Here is a 21,592-nt window from a genome sequence, read left to right as displayed (position 1 = left end):
GGGATTAATGAGAACACTGTAAAGAGTAATAGCATGCTAATATGTTGACAATAATATATATAGCATATTGCCATAACATGTTTCACAGTGTTAGGAATTTTTAATGATCAATAGTTTGGTTTTAGGTATAAGCAAAACACATATCTAAATTATTTTACATTACTCCTGAAAATCAAATCAATTTCATGTACTATGTAAAATGATTTCTATATTGCTGGTTTCACAACTGACACTTACCTACCATATTTTAAGATATTACTTCATCAAAATGCTTTTCACTTAAAAATCAGATGAGCAAAGAAATCACCAATGAATGGCTTTGCAGTGGTAAATGGTATAATAAACATACATAAGGCTGGGGATCTCAATGGATTTATCAGTCCAGTGATTCTGCATAAATCCAGCGAGTTGGCAGATGTTTAGGTTCTTTTTTCCCATAGTCACCAACTGGAGAGATCCAGAAGAGAGTTTAGACTCTACTCCAATGAGTACTATTTCTTGGAAATCAACTTTCTGATCCAGTAGGCCCCACTAATGCCTTGTTAAAGCTGTTGTGAAGGTCCTACATTAATCCAGCCCTTCATAATCACAAATTGGGACTCAGGGTGTTTGGCAGAGACAGGCACAGTCATGTTAATATGGAGAAAATTAGCTTTCCTGTTAGATTATGCTTTCATATTCCCATAGCTAAAACCCAAGGTGGGTGGCAGAGGGTGGTAGCGCAGGCCGGGGATGGGGGTGGCGGGGGTTGGCGGCTACCCGAATGTTGAAATCCCCACAACATGGGAAATAGTAAGTCCCAATATGTTTTTTTTTTTTTTTTAAATTCACTAGTACAATGTGCTCTACACAATGTAAGAGTACTAGTCTACAAATTACAAACCTTGGCTTCTAGTTCCAGTATGGCCAATAAATGGCTCTTTGTCCTTGGAACCATTTAAACCCTGAGAGCTTTAGTTTCCTTACTAAGAGAGAACTGATGAAAATAATCTCTCAGGTCTCTTTAAAATTCTGACATAATTTCTATTTTTAAAAACACAAATTAGACTTCTTTACTAATTTACACTAATTACAGACTCTTTTTTTTTAAAAAGGCAGGCAGAATATTCACTTATTCTATTATTTAAAAAATACTTGCAAAAGGGATATGGGTCTTTTTTACATAAACATGCCCTTGCTTATTATTCATTATTCTTGCTGTTAGAACTAACTTAGGGATTTTTGGTGAGAGCGTTATCCGTAAGTAGTTTTTCCAATAGACATTTTCCTCCAGAGTAGCAAAATTCTATTATTATTGTTTCAGTGATAAGAGAAGCATCAAGTTGTAATAGTGAAAGAAGAGTTTGAAAATTACTGATTTATTTTCCACTTGGTTTAAAAAACCAAGTGGAAAAAACACTGAGAGAATTAAGGAGAAAATGACTAGCAATTTTCTTCTATTTTCAGCTCAAGAAATCAAGAGTGTGCTAGAGGTAGAAACTCTTACCATTGTAAAGATGAGGCTTCCTTTAAGAGGGGGCTTGTGTCTGCTTGGAAAGCTCTTCCCCCAGATATCTGTATTGTTCATTCTGTCACTTTATTCAGGTGCTTGCTATGATATCGCCTCGTCAGAGAGAATGTTTCCTGATAACTTGTTGAAAATAGCATCCCCTGTCACACTCTATCTCCTTCCTCTACTTTATTTTTCCTTACATAATATTTATCACCACCTGAAATGTATTTATTTATTGTCAATTCACCCTCCCATCCCCAACGTGAATGGAAGCTGCATGAAGTTACTGTATCACTAGTGCCCAGCATAGTATTTAGTGTATAGAAGCTGCTCAACAAACATTTAATAAATGAACTCCTGTAAATATTTAGTGCAAGCTGATGGAATTGACCCAGTATGAAATAAAGATTTTTTTTTCTTTTTTTGCATCAGGGGAAGCCCAGAATCTAGGGTAGGGCATGCCAACTCTGATGCCTACAAAGATTAAAAAAGATAATTGTAAATATGTGGGTAAATACAATAGCGGGTGGTAAGAATCATTGTGAATGGAAGAATTTATCGATATCTAAAAAATTTCACACATTTCAAACAGTGTTGGAGTCAAACCAAACATAGCTATGTGCTATATTTGACTCACGGTCTACTTGCTTATAATGTGTGCAAGGTAACCTTTGTGGAACAGTGTAAGTAGGAATGACCTTGTGTTTTATTATGAATGAGGCAAAATACAAACCAAAATAAATAAAAACCTAAAACAGAAGCCACCTGAAAATTTGAATAGCTGTTGATATTGAAGGTCACCAAGAAACAGAAATTGAACCCCTAGATATTGAACCTGATAGTGACATCAGGGTGTTTATCAATAATTAACTTGATATTTCCAGGAGAACAATGTTTAACGTGATTCTAAGTATTCGTTATAAATCCATATTTCTCAAGCTTTACATCCCTTGCTTCTAGAGAAAGCCTCCTTTGTCTGCAATTGGATTCCTTTCAGAAAATGAGATCACTACAGACACCATATTTCTGACATTTTTTAAAGGCAAAAATGACAAACTTGGAAACTCTAATTCATATCCAGTCTTTGATTACATAGCATTATTTATGGCATCTGATGCTTTCAAGAACTCTTTACCAAGAATACTGTGTTGAAAATAAAATGTGCAGGTATAGAAATTTTAGTTACGGGAAAGGTTTTGTTCAGAGTCCTGCTTCATTCTAGCTGCACCGACTTCAGGGTTCTAGGTATGTTGTTTCAAGCTGCACTTAAGGCACTTTAAACCTGAGTTTTCTTCTGCTTGTTTATAGTCACCCCAACTGCAGTTCAACAAGTAATAGCTTTTCAGTTATAGTTTCCCATTTTCCCATACCAAGCTTAGCTTCAGAGACAAATCCAGCATACAAATATTCAGAGAGAGAAGTCCCCTTAGGTATGAGGAATAACTCTGCTTAGCTCTCCAGATATTGTGTGCTTATTAGGTCATCTTATGGCCTGACATAGTAGTTAATATTAAAATGAGCTTGCAGGTCATCATGGAGGTAGCCTACTCCTATTTTTTGGCCTATTTCTAGGAACCAGTAGGAATGAAGTCAGTGGGCTGGAATTAGTTGTGAAATTCTCTTTCCTCCCTATTTATTTCTCTTCTAGTTCAAAAGATGGAAAGGCACATCTATGTAGATATTCATAACCAGACAATAATAAACATATTGAAAAAAGGTAGAGTCAGATCCAAATATGCTTAGAGGCCACTGACTTCTCAATGTAATTTGGTAGGCATTTATTAAAAGTCTCCCATGTTTTAGACTCTGCTTGGTTTCTACTGCCAAGAAGAGGGTGATGACATACCCTGTAAACATATCACATGCATAGTAATGCAAAGGACCACCAGGCTAGACATGCCAACAGGAACATCATATTTGGCTATACTGCAGGCTTTTTCTCTTAGATGTGCATAGTGGTACATAATTATGCTTTATTTCCCAATTTGTACATTTATAATAAATTCCAGATCTTTAACAACATATGCATCCTAAATTCCAGTTTTAACATTGACAAGAAGAAATGGAGTGGCCAAAGATACAAGAGAATGTCTATCTGGACATGCTAATAAAAAATAGATTTCGTAGTATTCCTCAATCTTTATTTGTCTGTGAGAAAAAGTAAATTCCAAGGGTAGCTTAGTTGCTTAGAGTTCAAACCTGGAAACTATTAACAGAAGTGCTGATCTTAGCTGTCCTGAGGGTAAAGAGAGAAGAGGGTGTTTCTCAGGCACTAAATATAGGTTTATAGAGCTTCCCATCAAATGGTGATGTACTTCAGGAGCAAAGACAGGCAGCAGATATCTGGGAAAGGAAAGTGAAGTTTGAAGGAAACCATTGTGAACATTACATGTTTTCCATTATGCACAACTGCGCACATGATGAGGATATCTGTAGTCAACATGAAAAAGTCTGATTACCTAACTGGGTACACACTTGGCCTCTGAACACAATTGAAGCAGAGCTTCTAATGCATCTGCGATTGTGGGCCACTTGATGTACCTGAAGCCCTGTCAGTGGGAAATATGAATGTGCAGAAAGCTCTTAAATTCAGCATTTGAGGTGGGTGGAACAAGCTACTCAACTTTTCCCCCTCCTCTTTGCTTCTCCTTTTCTCCTTTCTTTTCCCTGTTCCCTGTGTGAATTTATGATTCAGAAATTATTCACACTGACTTCAAGCTCTGTCATGTCTTCATGGGTGTTTTATGCCTGCTCTTGGATTTTCATCTTGTCTTTGGGTCTAGAAGTGGTGGTATATCATTACATCAAAATACTTTCCTGTGCTGAATCTGTCAGCTTGGTTAAATCCTGTGTGGGGAGAGCCAAACTAAATCCTGAAGTGATCCACTGGATCTTTCTGCAAACATTAATAAGAGAAAAAATTATTAGTTCTCTAAGTTGAACAAATACTACATTAAAAATAAAGAGCTCCATGATTTGACATTGAAACTTTTAATTATGACTTTGTTTATATTGCTGAAATATTAGCTCTAGAGTGTTTCTGCAGGCAGATGATGTAAATGGCGGTTACATACTGCTTGATGAATGGCGGTTACATACTGCTTGATGAATGCTTCTTATCTTTCTTGTCTTTTTTTTTGTGTTTGGGTACTCTACTTATTCTATTCGCCAATTAATGAATACAAGTTGCTGCATGTGATTATAGTATATATGTTAGGATTATTTATTCTTTCTTTTCTGCGTAATCTTCAGAACCATGTAATAGAAGGGCAATTATCTCATCCTAGACATATAGCCTTACGAAGAACTTTGAATACATACTTTCTATATTATTTTTCTGTTTCTCTTTCCTCTCCATTCCGCCACCATTTCTCTTTCCCCCATTCCCTCAAATTTGCATGTGCTTGTCTTGAGATAACTGACTTTTCTCAGTGAGAGCAAGATAATTATTAACCAACTGGGCCACTATCTACATTTGCCAGTTTGTCTCTAGTACTGAATGAAAAGGGATTCCTGTAGTAGCTTAGTAAAGTTTGCATTGTACAGATAGCTATTAGAATTGCCATATTAATATATGTAACTAAGACCTTGCTATTTGAATACATTTCAGGAAATATCTATAGAAGTACATAATATAAATCTAAATTCTGGGCAAAATTATACAAACAGTTCATCTCTAAACTCTATTACTTATATAATTGAAAGCTGGACGTTTAAAATGACAGGTTCATTATTAAGTGCAATGTACTTTTTGTTCTGAAGAGACAAAAACCTTTGTGTCTTCCTAATCTTCGTGGAAGCTCTACTAGTGGTTTGTAGGTAGCACTATGCCTGGTGAGACTATTACTACCTTTAGGGTGTCTATCTGGATGGAATAAGAAAAGTTTGATGAAAGAAGTGGAATGGAAGTTTGGTTTTGTCTGTTTATTTAAAGTCACAAGAGGCTTATCTCTCTCTCTCTCTCTCTGTCTCTCCCTATGTGTGTGTGTGTGTTTGTGATTAATTTTTACAGCTTCATCTTTGTTGATCTTTTGCAGTCATTCCTGGGAGTTTATATGCTTAAAAATAATTTCTAGAAACTAGAGAGAATGGTTTCCTGAGTAAATGACCACTTATGACAAGACTGAATTTACTCTCTGTGTTTGAAAAGATGCTCTTGCTCACCTGGGAGCTTTACTTTTGGCAGGTTACTAGTAATCCTTTCTATGGAATGGTGTCATTCCATGACAATTAAAAAAGAGAGGGCTACATTTCCAAGATTTCCTTTCTAGGATTTCATGAGATTTTGAGCCTCCAAGAGTAAAGCAATAAAATATCACCTGGAGGTGGGCGGCCTCAGAAAGAAAAATACACACCAATATTCTCAGTTACCCCTACCCAAAACAGAATCTCTGAATGTAAATTAAAATGAAATTATCTGTGTTAATGCAGGGGTGCATCTTTTGAAAGTCATTTATGTTAAAATTAGGTGGCATTCTGTCAATTGGCAATGGGTATGTATATCAGATTTATTGTTTAAATTATGTTGCATCTAAGCTAATAATAGAATCTCAGCAGTTTACATTTCTTGCAGAAGAGATAATGAGAGAGAAAAGGCTCAGAGGTGTATTAGATGGCAAATGGTAGCCACTCTGGTGGCAATCATTTTTAACAGATAAGCCACAAAGTAGATAATTTACACCTGGGTGATCTGTAGATTACTACAAATGACTATAAGTATACGTGCTTTTAGTATTTTTGCTTACACATACATTGCTATCGGATTGATTCCTGAAAAGGAATGTCAACGGAGGTAGGATGTTGAGGTAAAAACATGTTACAGGGTGCCAATGGACTCAGATCTGAACTCCAACTCTGATGTTTCTAGTTTTAGATTTTGAAGAAGCCTTCAAAGTCTATGAGTAGTTTCTCTATCCATAATATGGAATGATATACCTATTTTTCTTATCTAACATATTTTGGATCCTGAAGTTAGGAAATATAGTTACAAAGATGCTAAGACACAATTTTGGGCCACAAATAGATCGGGGGTGGGCAGGAAACAGAAGTAAAGTAGCAATTTCACTCGGGCAGGAAGAGTTAGAAGAGAAGTTGGATTGAGGCCCTCTATCATCTGCCTCTTAATAATTCATATCTCTCTCTCTTACTGAACAATGAAATCCTTGAAGTCAGGAATCATGTATCATTTACTTTAAAATCAACAGAAACGTAGAGTTAGGCCGTAACAGGCACAGAAAGCATTTTTGTAGAATGATTCTTAAACCACTCAGGTTAGATAAATGTTGTAACCCAGGATAATGACAGATAAACATAGAAACAAGTACTATGTGTATGTTGTTGGGCCAACATCAACCTTACAAGTAGGCAAAGGAGGTGGTTATGTGCTTGATTAAATGAGATTATATTTTCAATAGACTTAGGATAGTATTTGGAGTGGAGGTCACTAAACGGAACTATTATATATACAATGATAGAAGAAGTGGGAGCCATCAAAACATCCACTCAACCAAAATAAACTGCGGTAAAGCCCTAACACTTGAGTGTGAATTAATTTTTGATATTAGCAAGCTTAATATCAGAACCCAGATGGTATATGAGATTTAGGAGGAAAACTTGATAAGAAAGGAAGAAGGAAAGGTCTATAGCCTGGAGTCCTTTGGTGAGAACCGGACCCATTAGGGTGGACCCTGGCATAGCCATAGGCTTCCCTCTTCAGCCAGGGGGAACATGATGCCATTACTTTCTGAGCCCAAACTTTGGGAAAGTTTTGCTGAAAATGGTGAGATGAGCCTGATTGCAATCTTCGCCTAGCCGTGGGAGAGTCCTGGGTGTCTCTGTAAGTCTGCCAACAAGGTAGAGAGAGGGGATGGAGAAGCTTCATGTATTCAACTCCCTCATGCCACGATAAGAAGTGAGAAATAAGCTTAAGAATGCATCAAAGTGGGGGTAATGATAGGGGTAAAAATGGCATCTGTATATTTCCTTCCCTGCTCCCAAGTTACTAGAAGACATCAGTTAGTGAAATGAAGAGTTCCTATGGGGCAGAAAGCAAATAATAAGAGCTCTGTAAACCACTTTGATTACTCACTTTCCTTCCAACTCGGGTGCCATTCATGTAAGCATTCTTGTGAAGGAAGAGCTATCAGCTAAGTCATACCAGGGAACTGCCAATACAAAAACATCAGTATGCACCTTAAGTATTGAATGGAAGTCAAATATTGGGCATGAAGATTGCTAAGCCAGTCTAAGGAACAAAACTCCAAAGGCCACCAATAGAGGTAAGTCCTGTACTTTTCATGAAGATTTAGCAATTTGTGATTTGTTTTCAGTATTAGAGAATAATCCTCTTTATTAATGTTTGCAGCAGATACATGAATGGTGCAAATTGCATGTTATAATTTGCCATGGAAATCTTATTGTCTCAATTAAGTATCCATTTAGTTAGCACATTCTTCAGCGAACTATCCTTCAAAGGCCTGGTGGTATTTCATGGTACGTCAGTCAATAATTTGCTTCTCCAGCTTAATTGCCAAGGGGATATATCCTGACTCCCGGCCTGAGGTTGGCCTTGAAAAGCATAAAGTTATGTTTGTTAAATGCAAGCCTCATGATCTCTGGACAGCGTTAGCAATAATCTTCCTGCCCATTGCACAAATTCCTCCCTGTAAATGCCAGTGATCATGGTGTAGACAAGCATGGACTCCAATCCTGTGATTTTCCTTGAAAACTAAACTTCCTGTCAGCTTCTGAAGCCCCCTTCTTTCTTTTAATGTTAGCATTTTGTTAAAGTAAATGGAATTAGAAGTAGAGATAAATCAGCTTAATCACACATGAAGCACGATTTTTCATGAGTTACTGCACTCATTTTTATACGAAACAATGAAAACATGAACTTGCTAATTTGCAGCAAGGTTGAAAACTTCTAAAAATATTTAATTTCTGTTTAAACACTTGTCTATGTTATGTAGAAATAAATCATTTTTAGATCATTCAGCTCTGAGTCTAGATTTGAATGATGAATATTCTCTAACATTGTTTATTCTAAAGAGAGAAATGCCTATTGTATATGTGTGTATGTACACATAATAGACTTTTTATAGTTTTGGAATTCAGGTGGAAGTGTATGTAATTAATCTTTCAATATGGTATGTCAGTGTAGAAAAGGTATGGATTTCATATGAGTAAATTTATTTTTATTATGAGGAAATAATAAAAAGGATAAATTTTCCATTATTTATACAGTTTACCTCATATCTGATTCTTAAAAAAAAAAAAAATAAAGCCTGAGTGAAGGTAAGCATTCCCCTAAGTGGCATAGGTGGCAAGGAATCTTCTAAATTTTGAAATATTTTGAAATTCTCATTGGATTTGCTATTATTCTGACAAATGAATTCAGAAGACAGCCATGCTCATTTTAATTAAATTACAACATAAACCTTTAAAGAAAACCTTTGCCTTTCATTTGTTTGCTAAACCAAAACAATGTTTCAGGGCTGTACAAGTTGTGGACTGCAGAGGTTGCATAAGTTGTGGACTGCACAAAGATGAGTGGTTGAAGGGCTTAGTGGAAGTCTACATCTAGCCTGTTCTTAACTGATCATGCCTTTGCCCTTGGGGTGGCATCATCCACCTTTAATAATTCCCATAAAAGTGTTATGTGGATACTGTGTAATTTTAGTGTACTTTCATTTCTAGTTTTAAATTTCCCTTCTAACACTGTCTCACTGTCTCTAGGGTCCAGTTAGAGCAATATTTGAAAGAATCAACCAATAGAATGAATCTAACAAATCTGACTGGTGTTTCCTCCCTTGTGTTGACTGCATTGACTTAAATCATGTATTTATCATAAGAAAACAACTTAAGTCCAGAAAAATTTAGCCAAGAATAATAAGTTTCATTTTATATTTCACACACTACCCCCAATAAAAGTTGAATGATCTCATTTGGAGGAAACTCTTATGTATGTCAAAAATCAGGGTTCATAACAATAAATTATGTTTGTATTACTCATATAACTTTATACTTAAAAAAAGAGTAGCTGGCCGGGCACAGTGGCTCACACCTGTAATCCCAGCACTTTGGGAGGCTCAGGTAGGTGGATCACGAAGTCAAGAGTTCAAGACCAGCCTGGCCAAGATGGTGAAACCCCGTCACTATTAAAAATACAAAAATTAGCTGGACATGGTGGAGGGAACCTGTAATCCCAGCTACTCAGGAGGCTGAGGCTGGAGAATAGCTTGAACCTGGGACGTGGAGGTTGCAGTGAACCAAGATTGTGTCACTGCACTCCAGCACTCCAGCCTGGGCAACAGAGCAAGACTCTGTCTCAAAATAAATAAATAAATAAATAAATAAATGTAGCTGTAGTTTTTTAACCAAAATATATGCTATAAAATAATCTATTCACAATTTTTTTACATCCTTACTCAATTGCCATAAAATATGTTTTATAAATAATAATATGAATTATTGTGTCCAGAATTGTTTCCTTCTGGTGGGTTCTTGGTCTCACTGACTTCAAGAACGAAGCCACGGACCCTCATGGTGACTGTTACAGTTCTTAAAGATGGTGTGTCTGGAGTTTGTACCTTCAGATATTCAGATGTGTCCGGAGTTGGTCTGGGTTCGTGGTCTCGCTGACTTCAGGAGTGAAGCCGTAGACCTTCACAGTGAGTGTTACAGCTCTTAAAGGTGGCGCGTCTGGAGTTGTTTGTTCCACCCAGTGGGTTCGTGGTCTCACTGACTTCAGGAGTGAAGCCGCAGACCCTCGCGGTGAGTGTTACAGCTTATAAAGGTAGTGAGGACCCGTTGAGTGAGCAGCAGCAAGATTTACCGTGAAGAGCAAAAGAACAAAGCTTCCACAACGTGGAAGGGGATCCAAGCAGGTTGCTGCTGCTGGCTTGGGTGTGGCCAGCTTTTATTCCCTCATTTGGCCCCACCCACATCCTGCTGATTGGTCCATTTTACAGAGCGCTGTTTGGTCCATTTTACAGAGTGCTGATTGGTCTGTTTTACAGAGTGCTGATTGGTGCATTTACAAACCTTTAGCTAGACACAGAGCATTGATTGGTGTGTTTTTACAGAGTGCTGATTGGTGTGTTTACAAATCTTTAGCTAGACACAGAGTGCTGATTGGTGTGTTTACAATCCTTTAGCTAGACAGAAAAGTTCTCCAAGTCCCCACCCGACCCAGAAGCCCAGCCAGCTTCACCTCTCATTATGACTGAGTTGAAGTGTGAGATTTTATTGTTTCATCTATATTTATCTTAAAAGAGGTACCCGTTTTAATTACAGTGATGAATAAAATATAGTATTCGCCCTGAGATAAATTAAGTATATAAATATATACTCTATTGGTATAGAGAGAAATTAGATGTTATGGTGTGGAGTAGTCACCTTTAGTGAAGGAAAAACTTTAGGGAAGGGAAAAACTTTAGGGAAGAGAAAAACAACAAGAAGTAATTCAGAAAACCAAGTGATATATTCAAACTATTAGGCCTGCTTTATACAGAAATGCTTGACTCTTCTCATTTTGCCAAAAACATGGGATATTTCTATTCCATGTCTTTTACAACACACTATTCACAACTGAATTTGGTGCTGGAAAAGAATGTCTGATTCCTTCATCTATTAATTTTGATTTTTTATCCAGTTAGAGAGACTATTATGATTCTCAGGTTTCACAGTTGGTTATCTAGAAGACAATGTTTTTTGCTTGGTGTTTTCTTTCTTTGGTGAGTTGGCTAGGAGATTTCTACACATCCAAGAATCCTTAAATGCTAGCAAGGCCAGCCCTTAGTGTTGATGAGAAGCAGGTGTAGCCTGCATTTAGAGGCCCCCATCTCTGTGTCAAAATAACTTCTCTGTGTTTTGCAAATCTGATCACCTTCCCTTTATGCAAGCCATATTGCTGTTCTTATACTCCTCTCTTCTAAAGCTCAAGAAAGAAAAGTGCAAACTAAAAAGTTATGGATGTCTTGTTTGAGACATTTATATGTTGAGGATCTAAAAGCCCTGCCTTAGTTTGTTGTAAAAAGAGATATTGTTACTGAATAATTGCAAAAGAACATCATTGAATCCAGAAAGAGTTTATTAATCATCTACTTCAAGCTTCTTATTTTATAGTTGTAGAAATTGAGTCCCAGAAACCTTAAATTACTTCTGCAAGTTCATGATGAAAGGGTGGCAGATATAAGTGAGAAGACTTGTGATATCCCTCAAACCACACCCCATAGGTCTCTTCTTTCTTGTTTAGAAATGCATGGGTTGATCATTTGGCCCTAGGCTTCATATCCTTTTCTTTGTAGAACAAAGTGTCTAGTCACTGATGTAATATGTGAAATTTGCCAATTCTTCTGTCTTTCATCTCTGAGAGGCAGTGTTAATATAATTATTAATAACAGTAGTAATAATACTTGGCATGGCAGAGAATATTTATCAAGCATTTACTATAAGCTAGGCACTATTAAAAGTGCTTTATATTACGGACTTATCTGATCCTTAAAATAACTTCATGACCTTGGTAAAAAAAAAAAAAAAAACATGATCCTTATTTATAGATGAGGAAATGGAGATTCAGGGACTTTTCTGAAGTCTCACAGCTGGCTGTGGCAAAGCCAATATAACTCAAAATCAGGAATCTGGCTTTAGAATCTGTGCTACAAACCGATATACTGCCTCTCATAGACGATTTCTTTCTCTCTTTCTCTCTCTTTCTTTCTTTCTTTCTTTCTTCTTTCTTTCTTTCCTTCTTTCCTTCTTTTCTTTCTTTCTTTCTCCCACTCCCCTCCCCTCCCCTCCCCTCCCCTTCCCTTCCCTTCTTTCTTGAGACAGAATCTCACTCTGTTTCCCAGGCTGGAGTGCAGTGGCGTGATCTCAGCTCACTGCAACCTCTGCCCCCCGGGTTCAAGCGATTCTCCCACCTCAGCCTCCCGAATAGCTGGTATTACAGGTACGTGCCACTACGCTGGGCTAATTTTTTTATTTTTAGTAGAGACAGGGTTTCTCCATGTTCGCCAGGCTGGTCTCGAACTCCTGACCTCAGGTGATACGCCCGCCTTGGCCTCCCAAAGTTCTGGTATTACAGGTGTAAGCCACTGCTCCTGGCCCTCTAATGTGTTTCAACAATGAATCAAGTGGTGCCTGTGTGTATGTGTGTGTATATATGTGTGTACGTGTGTGTATATATGTGTGTACATATATGTTTGTGTTATTCGTGATATATCCCATATTGTGTTACCATATGTTCAATGAAGTCTTTCTTTATGTAAGCAACAAAAAAATTTTCAGAAAAAAATAATTGAGTTATGGGCACTCATATTTACTCAACTGGGGTTAACTTTGCAGGCTCACGATTTGTGGAGATAACTGAAGAACTCAACAGAAAGATAATCTATGATTTAATGATTACAATTAAAGTACAGTTATTAGGTTTTCATAACATTTGTTTAGGAGCACTATCCTTCCTGCTTCACACAATATTTGTTTATCAAAACTGTCAATCCATAGACCACGCTTATAGCTGGCAAGAAAACCTAATACAGAAAGACAAAGGAGAAAATCAGCATAACTTTTGGATCCTTGATGTCCCTTCCTGCTTACCCCTTCTCCCAACTATTCTGAATAGACAGAAATGGTGTTAATGGTGCTTTTGGTCAAGAACATAAGGGAATATTTTTGTCACTTTCACTCATCCCCAGTGTTCTCTCTTAGGCCACCACCCTCCCGTCTCGCATTTCAAACCCCCGGGTTCTTTTGAAAAGACACAGCCTATTCTTCCTTTTAAAATGAAATCCCAAATTACAGGAGGAAAAGGAATTTGTGCAGTGTTCCTTCTTGCCTCTTAGAACAAGTACAGCAAAACTAAGTCTGGATATTGTTTCCTTCAAGTAGTTTTATTAGCCGAGAAGTTTATGTGCAGGAAATCTATTTTAAAATTTATAACTGACTTAGCTGTAGACTGCAGACACATATAGTTTATTTGTTACTAACTAATACTCTTTATGTTTTGTTTTCTAAGCATTTATGCTGTTAACTTTTTGACTTGATAACTTAGCTAACATTATTTAGAAAATAAATACCTAATACGAGTCATGGCATATTAAGGGTGTTACTAAGTATGCAGAAATTAGAAAGACTGCTCATATTTTTCTTTTTGAGACAGGGTTTTACTCTGTCGTTCAGGCTGGAGTGCATGGCTAACTGTAGTCTCATACTCCTGGGCTCAAGCCATCCTCCTGCCTCAGCCTCCAGGGTAGCTGGGACTACAGGGTCACATTACTATGGTTGGCTAATTTTTTTTTCTTTTCTTTTTTTTTTTTTAGAGACAGTCTTGCTATGTTGCCTAAGCTGATCTCAAACTCCGGACTTCAAGTAATTCTTCCCCTCTACAGCCTCCCAAAGTGCTAAGATTACAGGTGAGAGTGACCATGCCTAACCAAGAGGCTGCTCTTTTAACAATATTGTATCATTTAATTTAGCCAGCAAGCTTTTATGTGATTAATATTTATGTCCAAAGCTGGGTAGGTCTGTATATTCTCTATAAACATACAGAATAAATATCTTTTGTCAATAGTGAAAAGGGAGAGAAGAGTTTCAGAAGAAAAATTAGACATTATTTGTGAGTTACTTTTAGCCTAGCACTTTCATTTCTTATAAAAATATTCAAAATATAGCAATGCATTTAGAAATATCAAAGTTCAAACTGTTTAAACTTAATTTGCATCATATTACATCAGATCAAATTTCTAGTTATTTCTTCAATCAATATTTATGATATGCCTGTATTTTAATAAAAATCCAAGAAACTGAATGAAGCTTTGGTTTTACTGCAAATGCATCTACCTGTATTTATTATAAATATGAGCCTAGCAGGCATTTAGCAAAGAATCATGTCAGTCAAACCAGTGTCAACATATTAATACTCTTCTTCTAATTAGGAAATGGAACTGAGGTGGCATTTTTATCATGATGTCCTTTGTGATTGACACATGTCTGTGATGAAATACATTTTCGCACAGAATCATAGTGTAAATGGATAATTTGCTTTCAGATAAAGTCCTCTTTTAAAAGACTTTAAAAATAAATCCAAGAACCACAAATAGAAATTTAACACTCTCTTTAAGAATGTAAAAGGCAATAAAATGCTAAATGGTTAGAAGTTACAATTTAGAAATATGTATTTGCTTTATTTGTTGTTATGATTAGAGAAGAATGGATTGAATTAATCTTTGAAACAAAATTGGTGCAAAATATGTGTCAAACATAAATGGCATTAAAAGAACTCATTATTTGTCTTTTGTTCTTTCCTTTCAAATAAGATGAATGCAGGCAGATGCTGTGGCTCATGCCTGTAGTCCCAGCAATTTGGGAGACCGAGGTGGGCGGATCACCTGAGGTCAGGAGATTGAGACTAGCCTGATCAACATGGAGAAGCCCCATCTCTATTAAAAATACAAAATTAGCCGAGCATGTTGGCGCATGCCTGTAATCCCAGCTACTCAGGAGGCTGAGGCAAGAGAATCACTTGAACCTGGGCGATGGAGGTTGCGGTGAGCCAAGATCGTGCCATTGCACTCCAGCCTGGGCAACAAAAGCAAAACTTCTGAAAAAAAAAAAAAAGAAGAAAAAAAAAGATGAATGCATCTCCATTGAATTTCATTATCAAAGTTCTGTTTAAAGTCCAATATTTGCAAATTTTACAGGTTAAGAAAATAGACTAGTCTACAAATGACATATTTGAGAACTTATAAACTTAGCTGTCTGCTGTCTAGATTTCTATGCCATTCTCTAGATGATTTGATTTTTTAAAAAAAAGATTCTTTCAACTGCAAACACCTATAAAATTATAAAATTAATGTTCAGTTTTAGCTTCCCTATTATTTTGTTATTCCTATTATTTGTATTTTTATTCTCTATCTGTAGGTAAAAGAAAAAAAAAGAAAGAGAAAGGAAACAACAGCAATGACTTGAATCTACAAGGTAAATGAGTGCTGTAGATTTTGCAAATAATATTGTTGAATCTTCAACTTCTAAACTAACTTTAGGAAATACAGTCTGAGAATGGGAACACCTCCCACATTTCTCAAGATTGATAAGAATAGCTACATTGTTACTCATTTCAAATTAGTGTTTGTTGCAAAGCAGCATCTTCTAATGTGAATTTTAAAAGTGGAAATGAAAAACATCAAAATTGTCTGATTTTTGGAGCCAAATAGTTGTAAAAATGATTAAGGAACTGCTTTCTTTCTCTTTACTGGTTTGCATTTGAGCACTGGTTTCTTAAAGTTCATCAAGCCAAAGGGAGAAAAGAAGAAAAAAGAGAGAGGGAGAGAAAGAGAGAAAAACAGATACACAGAAAGAAATATTCTGAAAAAGAAGAGAGAAAATGAAAGAGAACACGAGTCATATAAAGATGGAGAGACTGAGCTGTAGAAACTGGTCACATAAATAGTCATGAAATAAAAAGTTTCAGATTTGTATTGAAGTTAAAAAAAAAAAAACTACTTAGAGAAAGGCCAACAGGCCAGACTAAATAATCCTCGACTTACCGTCCAATTCTGAATCCCATATTAGCTGCAGAGATTTTAATGTAAATATGCCATTACACTGTCATTACAGTGATCAGGCTTCATGGCTCACAGGTCACATCTCAGCCACTGTTAATTTTGCAGGCAAAAGCTTTTTTTCTCTTGAAATGTTAATAACTTTCTATTAGTTAATGTAGCGTGACTAAAATTCAGATTAGATATAATTCATTTTAATATCTGTGACTGGCTATCCTGATCATTTAGCAATGGTTTCCAGCTGAATACAAGATGCTAAATTGGACTCATTTGCATAGGCCTGTTAAAGCAATGCCATTCTAGAAATGTAGGCATCTTCAAATTAATTTAAAAGATTTTTTTTTCCTCCTGGTTTTGCTACTAGGATAAAATCTTTGGTTGGCAACTAATTGAAGTTACCATGGGCCGAATGCACATCCTTTTCTCTGCCTACCCACTCATCCCCAAAGGAAAAAAGCAACCAAAACACTAGTAAGGAGTATTAATTGGTGAATGCAGATGATACCCAGTGCCTCAGAACCTAGAAAGGGTTCCATTTAGTACTTATAATGTTGTGACAGAAGCCTCAACTGTTGACAAGGTCTGTGACAACTGGATCTTGAAGAACATTTAGCTCCACTTTGCAAACCTGTTTTTATCTCTATTATTTAGATTGATTGAATCCTTACCTTTTCAGTGTGTGAAGTCTAGTTTGTAAAACTAAATGGATAATATAGGTTGCTTTCCAAGGAAGACATCACAGGATTGAACAGCACCGTTGTTACTAATCATGGACAGATTCTGGAATCTGTTCTTCTCTTCCTTTGCCTATGTAACCCCCATTAACGCTAATGGAAAACACAGAAGATACATTCATGCAACAAGGTACCACCAGACCCCTGAATTATCAAAGCATGTGGGTAGATGCTCACACAGACAATTCAATAGGTGCACCTGTGGAAGGGATTAGGACATCTTTCATTGCACCCTGATCCTTTTTTTCCCCTTTACTTTGTCATATTTGATGATTTGTTTTCCCTTCAATTAAATGCAAACAATGTAAAATATTAAACACTTCCCATTTGTTCACAGGTATCAGGTATCACAAACACTGTGTAAAGAATATGTAAATACTCTCATACAGCTAGATCAAAGCTTTGTTTCAGAAATCCTAACAGGATTCCTAGAAAGTGAAAACTGAAATAAACCAATTTGTAATATATTTTTCTTGATTTCACCAACTTTAAAATCAACTTTAAAGTTTGAAATGTCCATATTCTTTTATAAACTTATTTATTAATTATTTTCTTATGTAAAGATATTTGGCTTTAAGAACTCATTCTTTGGAACTTTGGAATGTAATTTTCAGAAATTAGGGTCTTTCCTTTCCCAAAGCAAAAAATAGGTCTCAGATGTGAACAACTAATGTTTTAGGGGTTTCTTTTTATTGAATTTGTTTATTTCTAGACATTAGAAAAACTATACTGTTTGGGAAAAAAGTCTCTTTATGTCTCTACTCTCCTGCTTCTTTCCTTCTTTCTCTTCTTCCTTCTCTCATCCCTGGGGAAAAATAACAGATTCTCTTGCTGCTGTTTGCAATCTGAGAATAAATTATTTTGCCATCTTTTCACCACTCCCCCACCTCCAACAATTTAATGAGGAGTATATGGTTGGACCACTAGCTGTTTGAGAGAGATGAACATCTAGTAAAACTTAATTAAATTATAGTGAATATTTTGAATAAACACAGAATTGGTAAAATCCTTCCCTTCCAAAATGTATGTGAAAATTTCCAGTTGTACAGTTCATCTTGAAAGCAAATCAACAGGCAATATTCAAAGGATGCCAACCAAATAATAAACTTGGGTAGTGATTGGCCATTGGGCAATTGAGTAGCTAGACTGACAATTCCTGAAAACAACTCTTTTCTCTATTTGGTTGATTACTTCAAGAGTCAATAGTTAATGTAGGTTAAAAACTTTGTTGGCAGTTTCCATTTCTCAGCCTATAAACATTTTCAAATATATGTTCTTCTCAGTACCCTGTCTACCAACTTATTTATCTCCTTCCCTCCACAACTAAACTTCTTGAAATAGTGATGATTTCCACCTCCTCCTTTCTCCTCACTCTCAATGCACTTCCTACATTCACTTTGCTCCTAATGCACTACTGACTTTCTTCCCTTCTTCCTATCCCTCCACTGAAACTTCTCATGATCTATTATTGACCAAATTCTATCTTCATCAGTGCCCCCATCTCCAGCCCAGTCAGCTCAGTCATTTGGTCAAATGATCAGTTCCATCTCAAGTATCATTTCTGTCTGAAGGTTCTATGATAGTTCCTGAAGGATATATGAAAGTGCCTAGCATAGAGACCTGGATATGTAGAGTTTGAAAAATTATCCCTGTTGATTTAAAAATGGCAACTATGTTATAGTAAGTGTCCCTTGGACATCTTATCTAACTATTAGCTATGTTGGTGTCACTCAAACCTATAGCTTGAACTGAGGCCTCTTTCTTGCCAGTCTGAGCTAAATATCTAATTGTCTACTGGCTATTTTCACCAAATTGTACCATAATCAGATCAAAATAACAGTGTGCTGCTGGCTCCTTGTCTCTGTCAACCATGATCTGGTTCAGAATAGTAACATTTACCTGGGCACCCAATTCAGAAATGTGGGAGTCATCCTAGAATTACTAAGTCTATATATCTAATTGGTCACTAAGTGCCACTACACCTCCTTAAAAAGTTTCTAATTCAAATCTGTCCCCTTCACCATTCTACTACATCAGGTCAGGACTTTGTAATTTCTTACTAGGATTATCTTTACTTCTCTAATCTGTTTTCGTAGGCCACCCCCACTCCAATTTATCTTCGCAGCTAGAGTTGCATTTTCACAGTGCAAACCCCATTGCTCCCCGTGTTAAAATTCTTTAGAGGCTCTCCATCACTGTTAGGTTTAGAAGTCTCAGTATGGGAAATGCTTCCCTTGATGATTAGCCCCTGGCTCTCCCTCCAGCCCTATCCCTTGCATTATCCACATTGGCACTCTGTGCTCCAATCTAGAATAATTATTCTCATTCCCTGGGAGGAACCATGCTATTGCTTGCTTCAGTGCCTTCCTTGCCTCTTGCCTACCTGGGAAATTCTTACTCATTCCTCATTACTCAGCTCAATTTTTTTTTTTATTTTCTTCATCAGGCTTCCATTTTTCTTCCTTCCATGTCTTCAGATTGGGTTAAATACTAGGCCCTCTGTGCACCTGTGGTACCTTACTCATACCTTGAATGTACTACTGTGAGATTTTACATATGTATTAGGTTGGTACAAAGGTAACTATGGTTTTTGCCATTTAAAAAATATATACTTTTTCTCTCTCTCTTGCTCTCTCTCTGTGTGTGTGTGTGTGTGTGTGTGTGTATGAGTGCCTGGATGATTGTGTGTGTTGGGGAGATTATTGGCTCTTTATAATTTTTTTGAATTAATAAATGAAGAGCAAATGAGCCTTTCCAGCAAACATCTAGCCTTTATAAAACCAGTCCTAAGTCTATTTTGTCTCCTTGGACTTTCATTTCACCAAAAGCATCCCTGCCTGACCATTGAGCATGAAATCTCCCAGCATCCTAATAAAACATTTCACTTTGAAAAGGTGACATTTCACATTGGTTCTGAGATTTCTTTGTTGCTTCTAGTTTTTCCTAAATTCATCTGGAATTTCCAGTTATTTATTTATTTAGAATTTCAAAACTCTTTATGGATTTAGAAAATACTTCCCTGTATAATGACATTGGTTATTTCTATTTGGAATAAAGACACATTGATAGTTATCTTAAAATGGATCTTCCTTTAATATAATTTTATTTACAAATTATACAAAGGATTGGTGGGAAAAAAGCTTAGCTAGGTCTCAAAAGTCCCAAATCATTGTTCTCTGGTAGATTTCTTTATCTAAGAAATTATTTTAAGACAGAATAGTTTGGACCAGATTTTAGAGCTAAATTTATTTTGCTCCAGGTTTCATTTGTTTTGTAGACATTTTTTTATTCACTTCCAAGAGTCCTTCTACAAATTCAGAGAGATACAAACCTCTTCCTTTTTAAAATTATTTTGGGATTTCCTAGCTTCAATATACAAATATACAGGAGTACAAATATGATATTGCACTGTCGGATGAAGCAGATAAAAAGATTGTAACCCTGACCCAAAAAAACCAATCCCAAATAAACGAAGCAGTTCCATAAAAAAGAACCTGCAGTTGCCTTTCTGCTACATAATTCCAAGGACCCCCCCGACTTAGACACTGTAGTGTAGGTTAAAAAGAAAAAAAATTGATTCAATGGCAATGGACTATTTTAATGCAGTGAATGTCTACTAATTTCAGTGAAAGAACTTCACAGGATTCAGATAGTATCATCTAGTCACTTCAATACAGTTGTCTTATTGGATTACCTGATTCTTTTCAACTTTTCTTCTAGATTTTACATGAATTAAGTATTAAAACGTAAATATATCTATCAGCGTTTCTTTTAAAATATTTTCCTCTTGTCATTATTTCAAATTGCCTGTGTTGTTAAGAAGGCCACTAGACTGTATCTTCTGCAGACTTCCACTGGTGTGCTTTTAATCTACTGACTACTTTCCTTCATTATAAGATATTAATAACATTTTTAAGCATTTGAACAATTAGATGAGATAATAATAACAGCAGCATCAGGATCACTGAAACAAGCATTGGTTTCAAAATGACACTGTGATTTAACATTGTTGGGGAAAATGCCTTACAAGGATGAATGATGGCAGGATTAAATATCCAATTAATTAGTGGTTTTCTGGAAACTGGGTGAGATGAGACAAACATTGTGAAGGTAGTGGAGGTTGGAGAATGGATTTAGGGAAATGAACTCTGGTGAACCAACTTATATGAAATAATTCTAGCAAAATTGAGTCAAACCTATGGAAAAACTCAGTGCATGGGACAGAGCCATTGGAATAGGTTTTGTGAATGTAATTACTCATGACCTGGTACTTGAATATATTGGATAAAGAGAGATTTAAAAAAAAGAAGATGTTCAGGAGGGTAGAGCCATATAAGCAAAGGATAACATTAGAAAAAGCAGTTAGATTCACAGAAGTTGTAATTATTCATAGGTCTTATGTTAAATAGGGTGGTGTCAGATAATATGAGGGCTGTAATATACTCAGAGAAATCTGGACTTGAAGTAACAGGTAATGATAAGTCTTTGGAGATCTTTAAGTAGGATAATAATATGAGTAAATGGCTGCCATATGGATGTTGTATTAGTTATGTATTGTTGTGTAACAAATTTAGCAGATTAGAACAACATACATTTATTATATCACAGTTTCTGAAGGTTCTAGCTCAGATTATTTCACAAAGCTATAGTCAAGCTACAGGCTGCAGTCAGCCAGGGCTGTAGGCTTGCCAGGAAAAATCCACTTCTAAGCTCAGTCACGTATTTGTGGACAGGCCTTAGTTTCTCACTGGCTGTTGTTGGCCAGAGGCCTCCATTCCTTGCCACTTAGATGTCTACATAGA

At 36.3% G+C, this 21,592-nt stretch overlaps 1 long non-coding RNA gene across 1 annotated transcript; it reads right to left on the bottom strand.

Moving 5' to 3' along the window:
* Nucleotides 1-823: 823 nt before the first annotated feature.
* LOC129058013 (uncharacterized) lies at nt 824-10,426 on the bottom strand. Its single transcript, XR_008522822.2, has 3 exons — nt 10,081-10,426; nt 7,581-7,656; nt 824-4,388 (listed from the first exon to the last, which is right to left on the bottom strand). It is a non-coding gene; the product is annotated as an uncharacterized LOC129058013 (long non-coding RNA).
* Nucleotides 10,427-21,592: the final 11,166 nt, after the last annotated feature.

Source organism: Pongo abelii, chromosome 11 (assembly GCF_028885655.2).
Source record: "Pongo abelii isolate AG06213 chromosome 11, NHGRI_mPonAbe1-v2.0_pri, whole genome shotgun sequence".
NCBI lineage: Eukaryota > Metazoa > Chordata > Mammalia > Primates > Hominidae > Pongo > Pongo abelii.
This window is presented reverse-complemented; position numbering and strand designations above follow the sequence as displayed.